The sequence below is a fragment of the Branchiostoma belcheri genome, unplaced genomic scaffold (genome assembly GCF_001625305.1).
Source record: "Branchiostoma belcheri isolate BF01 breed outbred unplaced genomic scaffold, Haploidv18h27 scaffold11, whole genome shotgun sequence".
In the NCBI taxonomy this organism is placed as follows: Eukaryota; Metazoa; Chordata; class Leptocardii; order Amphioxiformes; family Branchiostomatidae; genus Branchiostoma; species Branchiostoma belcheri.
The window spans coordinates 1,624,798-1,633,408 of NW_017802491.1; the positions used below are offsets into that span (position 1 = coordinate 1,624,798).

The 8,611-nt window shown below is 40.2% G+C and overlaps 1 pseudogene; it reads right to left on the bottom strand.

Moving 5' to 3' along the window:
- Positions 1-804: 804 nt before the first annotated feature.
- Positions 805-8,611, bottom strand: part of LOC109483141 — a 16,134-nt pseudogene continuing 8,327 nt past the window's right edge.

Below are 8,611 nucleotides of genomic sequence, written 5' to 3' on the forward strand. Positions count from 1 at the left end.
TCGCTGCAGTGGACCTTTTGTGTTAGATATATAATGTACTACCCCCACCAATCTCTGCATTGATTCACATGGGGGACAGCTGTCCCCGGCCGCATCTGGTATCAATTGCTTACAATGAGGGGCTGTCCTATAAATACTGGGGCGGGGGAGGAAAAAGGTGGACATGCGTCAGGCAGGTCATTCCCTAAATTGTAAGGCCAGACCAAGTAATTTTATGGATGACGTCCACTGGAGACCTTAGATTTATTGCAAAAGCGCGATAAAATACATGAAGGCCCACGCCAGAAAAACCTGATTAACGTGCACAGATTTGGAACATACTAACTGTGGAAATACAAAGGTTAGGATGCAAATTGAATAAAAGAACATAGTGTAACAACAAACGAAAACAGCAATAAATCTCCCCCTGTTCTGATTCTTTCCTTTCATCACATCTTCTCATTACATTTTGCGACACTGTCGTAGAATAAAAAAAATGAAAAATGGAGTACAGAGATTCTTTTGTACTCTAGACCAAATTGATTTCTAGTATTAAAAAACGTTCCTTTATCTAGAACAATGTCCCTCTGACGAAGACATGAGATCTCCGACCTCTAGTTACATATGTTTCGTTGCATTTTGTGTATTGTTACCACCCCCAGAGCTAGCACTTTATGATGTCCATGTCTCTCACAGACAAACCGGTATATAAATTGGTAACTGTGAGGGGGGAAACCAGGGAACGAGAGATCTTTCTGCAGGAGAAATTCTACAAAATGCAAACAAAAGTTTTAAAAAAGTCAAGAAGACAACAGAAACGTCATGTCTTGTCACATAATATTTATTTCTGGGCATAAAAATAGAAGATATTCCTATCTACACTAGTTCTGTAACCGCTGCTTGTTGCAGCACACACCTAGACAGTGACAATGAATTGACATCTCACCATTTACCAGACAAAACAATCCTCACTCCTTTGCACCATAAAATTGACAATGGTTAACAACTGTGTCTGTTATTATCTGTTATCATCAGATACTTCAGCAGAAAAGAGAGAGTATTACTTCCTTGTTTAATTATAAGATGCACATGAGAAGGAAAATAATGTCTTTGTGACATGAATTTCGAAAAAAACTTACATGGCTGACATTTTAGTAGCTTCTCTGCTACCTTCAACACTCAGAGGCAACAAAAAGTCAGCCATGTACGTTTTTTTTGTCTTAACATTTTTTTCCTCTTACAGACCAAACCTATTTCAGATGTACATGAGACACTTGCAACGTTTTCCTTCAAACTGATTTGAGTATACATGTATCCTGATTACAGTCAGTACATCCATTGCATATTCATATTGTGTAATTGGAGTTTAGACAAAGTTTTCTACAATGTCAGCATGCTACATCAATTCATTTCTGGTTCCCATCCCACTAGACTAAGGGTTACAGGCAAATTTTAGCATCGTCACTGCTGACTTATTTACTAGAGTATAGATACGAAAAATGACATACTTGGCCAAACAGTATATATTATATAAAACATGTACTACAAGGGGAGTTAGAAGATAACGTGAACCCCATAACAAGACTAAGTATGTAGGAGACTTCCTGCAACATAATACAACTGGTTAAACACAAAAATGTCACCACAAAAAATATATAAGAAAATATGACTACAATAAGTTTATACTAGAAAATAACAAAAAAAGAGAGAGAAAAAATAAAGTTGACAGCAAGTTACTTTCTGGAAAAGCAAATATATCGTCTTTTCTTCCAAAATATATCTCTGAAAGTCCTTGTTCCCTGTTCTATATTACAGTTGAATGTTGCATATTATGTAGGACTTTGGGGGGAGGGCAAACACCTCTGGATCTTCATTTCCATTTCCAAGTTAATAGTGCAGAACTGGAACAACTTACAATGTCAATCCAAGCTCACATGTCTAACAAGTTGTCCATACATTGCACCACTTCATAATTTTCGGGCTACAAAATCCATAATTGCATTCATGTCAAAAAGATGTGACCTCTAGAATCACAGAGTTACAGTAATGGGCATTATCATACAGCCAGGCTATGTGGACCAATCACAAGCCTCCATTCCTATTGATTATGTCATAAGCATGGGTTAATGAAAAAGAAAACTGTGCATTAATGGTTGGCTAATAATGCACACTTGGAGGAATGATGGGATTCTAATATTTTAACAATGTCAGTGTTATAATTTTGAATTGGCTATATGATAACAATTATTAATGAACATACATGTAATATCATTAATCAGTGTTTATAGTGACCTATAACCACTGTTTTATGTCACTGAGAAATGAATGGATCTTAAACTCTTAATCATACAATCAAGCATTGGTGCTGCATCTACCAAGTCAGTCACATCATCTCTATAACAGACCACTCACAGTAATCAGATCTATTGTTTAGCTTGTCTAGTCTATCCATTGTAAATAGCAACTGGGGCAAGTACATACTATAGATGTGTAACACCAAAGACTAATTCTTTGCTCTTCATCTAGGCCACAATAATGTGCAATACGTTGTCTGTCTCTGAATTTTACCCTCTGCTTTAGGATTCACACTGATGTATGTATGTAGATTTTGATTATATCTACTTGATCACTACAGTCCAAGGATGAATGCCAGCCTTGTTATGTTTAGTCCTAACAGATAAGGGAAGCAATCAATGGGAGCCTAATAAAGGTAACAAAGCTGGCATCCAGGCTACTGCAAGCCTTAACCTTGCCCCTGCTGCCTAACCCTGTACCATTACATATTTGGTGCCAAAAGGCTACTTCAGCTGAGAGAGGGTTAAACTAGTGAGCATCTATTTTTTAGTAAAGTTCAGCAGCAGTCACACATACGTTACCCTAAGTTCTTACCAATGTAAGATGCTACTGGAGGATTTTGAAGATCTGAGGTTGTTCATGTACACATATAAACGTCATTGCCTGCTTTCACAGTTATTAGATCCATAATTCAATAGGTTTTTCCTATAGAGTGTTAATAAGTGTTCAATATTGGTTTCCACACTAGCCACAAGATCCTTACTCTAAAATGTAGAATCTGTAACCCAGTCAAACCTGTACAAGTGACCACTTCTACTTAAGGACAACCTGTCCAATGTAAACACCTTTTGTTGGTGCCTTAGATAATGTTTCCCATTACCACAGCATTAAGAATCCTGTCTTTTGTGACCACCTAGTCCACATACTAGTAGATCAGATTTTATGGGTCCCAAGTGGTCTCCTTGGGCAGTTTTGACTGTACTAGATTATCTTGCGTAGATACTGAAGCTAAGAACTACGACTTCAATCTAACATTCTTATTATGGCAACTGCTGTGTTCAGGTTAGTACAAGGAGGTTAAGCCTCACTTCAATTCCTTTAAGACAAGGTATTATGCAAGTTTAAGGAACTGTAGTAACAATACCAGTACACCACTATATGTCTGATGAGTTTCCACTACAACTGTGCATTGGGTCAGTTGCATGGCTTCTCAAACCTTCATATTTGGGTAAAAGAAATTAAAATTCCCCTTTTCTTCAGTTAGAGCATCTTGTCTATACAAGATATAAATATCAGTGAAAAATGTACTCTTCACCTGTATTGTACTAGGGGCTGGATAAATGCATAGATGTCATCTGTGTCTCTCCATTAAGGTTAGTCTTCTCCAAGACTAAGAAACTATTCTTGTCTTGTTCTCTTTGATTTTGCTGAGCTTGATTTAAACTTTCACAACCAGTTTCACACTATTTCACGAAGTTAGGTTGAGTCAGATTGACAAAAGGTAAAGTTTTGAAAGCAGAACTTGTGCAATAGTTTTAGAGCAGGTGACACATCTTCCCAAAGCAGTGTGCTAGCCTCAGCTAAGCTGAAGGAAGTTATTGCATCTTTTTTACACCTGAAAAAATGTGATCCCTTACAAAGTAAATTTTTCTCAATCTACTTTTGTTGACTCCATACTGTGCTTGGGTTAGTTAGCAGCAAAGTCTACAAAAGGTAGATGGTCACAACTCTACAAGTTGATCCAACTGTAAAATACATGTGGACAGAATCTAACAAAACATCAGCCTTTCCACAAACGTTATATGGAGAAATGTTAACGTACAAGACTTAAATCATCTACCTTTCATCTTTTGCTATATAAAACCTCAAAGAGTACCGAAATCATACATCGATGTATGATATTTCATACAATATTTTGTATGTTGATGTTTTGCTTGATACACTGTGTGCAGCTCCATGTTTGAAGATAGTTCCTTTGAGAGTGTGGGGACATTTGGTACAACTGGCCCTCAGCCAACTTCTTCTAACAAGAGATAAACAGAGGGCAAGGGCTAGCCACTTTTCTACCAAATGTACCATACGTTTCCCAGATGAAAGTCCAGCTTTTGTTGTCAGTTTCCTTTGTTTTTAGGCTTGGCTTGCATCAACTTCTGACCTCTAACAGCAGTCAGAAATGTTCCCTGGCAATACTCAATACTGCCTTAAGCTTTCAGTCTTACTGTTGTTGACTTAGTAAAAGTCCAAAATCTACGGCTCACTAAAAGAATCTGTGATCTTTTCTTGATCTCATCTAGCATGTTTCACAGTCTATTATTCACTAATTCACAGTATTCTAAGATCCGTACTTTGAATTTTCTGTATCAGTAGATCTAAGTAGACAAAGAGAATCAAGCATCTTAGCTGAGTTCTCTCTACAGGACTCAATGTTACGTGTAATTGTGGCAATATTCAAATTTACTATTTGATGACATATATTAACTCTAGTCATGGCCACTCATGTAACCTTCTGCAGTGCAAAATTTTTGCATGCATTTACACTTGCAGTGCATACTTGTACGCTTTTTTAAACCTGGGCATCTCCCTCTGAATTATACAGTGGGTTTTGCAAGCAACCATGTGCACTGTATACTATGCCGCTGATAATCTTCATTGTAATAAGACCTCATAGTCATAGTAGCATGAAAGTTTATCTGTGTTGATAGCAAACACAGTATAGAGCTAAAACATTGTTCCAACACATCAAATGTTTCATACATTTTCTGAGAGAAACTGTGGTAAGACTTGCCTTCTGTGTTGGAACAAAGTTGTAACTCTATATAAGACCTCATAGATTTAAGACTAAGCTTTCCACAAACAGACGCAAGCCATTCAAATCCTTGCATTGCATTAAAAACAAACCTTCCCAGCAGACAATCAGCAAAGTCAACCACAATTTTTCCTACCTCAGATTAGCATGATAGCAGTCTATTTCACGTGACTTGATTAGCAATAAATTAATTAATTAATCACTGATAATAAATGAGAACTCCTGGCAGGACCAGGTAGACTGACATCATCATCTGGACGGACAAGAGCTGTTTGCTGATTGGCTGCTGTTGCTCTGAGCGCTGGACGTGGTGCCCACACTCAGCGAGGAGAAGCCACTCTGGCTGGATTGCAGACTCGTCATCGAACCCCTGCAAGTAAAGATACATCTTACCGTTAGAAACCTTGTGGTCAACTGCTGGGAGGTGTTCAAGGGTTACGATACGTGAAATGCCTTAGGAAAACCAGGAGCACACTGTGCAACAGTTGGAATATAAAACAATCATATTCAATCTGGGTCAGATTTGAAAGGGAAGCATGCAATCTTATTCCAGAAACACTTTTGACGGTAATTTCTCAAGTGTCAACAAGACCATCTTGCATTTGAAGAAAATGTAGGTTGGTAAAAATTGTAAAATATTCTTCCCCAGCATGCGCATTTAAAAATGGCAAAAAATTCAATTTCCACATCAAATACACCATGTTTCACTGTGTGACTGTGGCAGGAAATTCTTCACCCCTAGTATGGTTAAAACTTAGTTTAGTTTTAGTTTTGCACCAAAGTACACGGGCACTTCAGTAGACACTACCAGTCAAAAATATCTTTCAGGTCTATGAGAAGATTTCCACATGACACCAGCAACCCCAGAAACTTCCAACAACTTTTCATTCAGTGCAGTTCTTTCCACTCCATTTCCTTTCATGTGAGACACATTACAAGAAGAGACAGGTTAGATATGAATGAGAGGAGATGAGAAAGACTGAGGTACAGGAAGACACAACCACTTACATGAAGGACAGAGGTCTGATGGGGGACAGAGAAGAAGAGTCAAGAAGAACAAGTCAGCACAGCACTAACCACCACTACAACACAACACAACACTCTATCTTACTGTTCTACATTCATGCATAAGCCAGCATCACACAGCAGGAAAATAGCTCGCCCTGGAAGTTTGAAAGCCAAAAAGAATGTTTTCTGATGTTTGCAGGTCACTGAACTCCATCCAATTAAACAGGGTAGATCTTTAGGCCAAAAATGCTCTTGATTCTCTGGCAATTTTGAAAATCAGCAATCTGGCAAATTTTAGAAATTCGGTGACCTACTGGCAATCAACATGTCTGATTGACAGTGTGACGCTGGCTTAAGGTATGATACTTTTGATACAAGCAGTTTCAGCTTTGGCTCAAACAAAGGATTTAAAAAACTAACTAGGTTCAATGAATCTTTGTTTGATGGCAACCACTGATGGAAGTGGTATGAAGGGCTCAGTCATCACTGTTCCCTTGATCAAGGCCTTCTGCTATAGGAACTGTCTTTTCCATGCTTTTTTCAATTGTAAAAAGAAAGCTATATGTCTAAGTGAATGATGAAAGCATCAAGCTCATTACAAACTCAAAGCAACAATTAGCAACAAGATTTGAAGGAATGCCAGCTGCCTGTACAAAACCCTGGATTAGACCCAGAGTGAAGCCATTTTTCTACTGTAGATTCACCTGAAGTCGTCGGAGGCCAGGACCTCGTGGTAGTACATGACCTTGCACTTGTGGTGTGTGAAGACGTCGGGCAGGGTGGCCTTGACTGCCTGAGGAAGCGAGGAGCTGACGGGAGCGTTGTGGAACTTCCACTGCAGCACGTACGGACCGGGGTACCGCGCCACGTGGGAACCCTGAACATAACACACGTTTCATCCGTGAATAATTTCATCAGGTTGACAGGAGACTACATAAAAAGATTCTTTATTCAACAACCAGTTGGATCTTACATACGACGTTTTCTTGACTATCACCTTTTTCAGGGTAACAATGACTGGTTCTGATTTGTACTGCGGCTAGGTGTTGCTGCTGCAGTGTTACAAACACGGTCCCAAACGTCACATAAAATATACTGTGCTTAACACTGCAACAGTGACATATAGCTGCAAGGACACAACGTCTAGCCAGGAATCAAACCAGTGACCACTTAATCTAGTGTCTTGCCTTAGCAACTCAATCCTTTGATATAAATAAAATTTGACCTCTAACCTGAATGCTCTCCCCCTCATGGCACACCAGCGGTGTCTCCACCACGCTCACGTCCACCCCGACTGTCATGGACTTGTCCAGCAGCTGGACATTCAGCGGCCCTCCGACGGCGCCCGGCGGGTCCTTGGGCACGGTCAGCGGTCGTCTGGACCTCAGCACGGTGAACACCACGTCTCCCTTCAGCACGTCAAAGTCCCACGTCAGCACAGAGTCCTTGTCGTCTATGTTCACTAAAACCTGTTCCACAGGTGACATTAGTAATCTAAGTCAATGCTGTAGAGACTTACATCATGAAGAAAAAGGGTAGGCAACAGAAATGATAATATAAGAGAAGTCTGTGATTGGACTATGGGATTGGTGATACAAGAAAAACTTACTCCTTCAAAGTCTTGCTTTTTTTGGTTCATTATGAAACAATTAATCATGCTCATTTTGACCGTGGTATGAGAAAAAGTATGGCCTATGTCTGCTACATTGGTATAGATATCCTGTTCATAATATAAGTCTTCGAGCACCTCATGTGGGGATCCTTTGAAGACACTGGACAGCTGGTAGATGGTTTCCTGACACAGAGACGGCAGGCCGTCGTTCATAGACAGGTTATCCAGCAGCTGGTACAGCGACTTGGGAACCAGCCCTCCCTCTGGCATATTGCACTGCAACAGATTCACAGGTGACAGGGCTGCTTATTAAAACTACATGTCATATGCACCTTACTACATGCCATCTGCACCTTACTACATGTCATCTATGTCATCTGCATCTTACTACATGTCATCTGCACTTTACTATACATGATGTGAAACGCAAAATCCAAAACATTGTAGGAACACATATGAGGTTAACTACATCAACATCAAATAAGAATGAATATGAGTTGAGGACAAAAAGGTTTACTGTATAACTTTACAGCATATGTAACAGCCTTGTACATCACTGTCTACTGTACATTGCAGAGAGTGTAGTTGTTCCTTACATGGCACGTGCCCCCCAGGAAGTCAGGGATGTACTCCGGGTCGATATAGTCCGCCAGCCCCCCGCTCTCCAGGTAATCATTGCCGCCGTAGATCAGGAACTTCTTCCTGGTGTTCTCGTCAATAAAGGGGCTGACCAGCGTCCAGAGCACGGGGAACACCCGCGGCGCGCGCACAATCAGGAGTCGACCCATCGTCTCCGGGTAGTTGGCCTCCACCACCTCGATGAAGCGGAGCAGGGCCTTGACGCCGGGCCGCCAGAGATGGCGCATGGACAAGCCCTCCCAGGTCTACCACACATGTCCAGGTACTGCAAA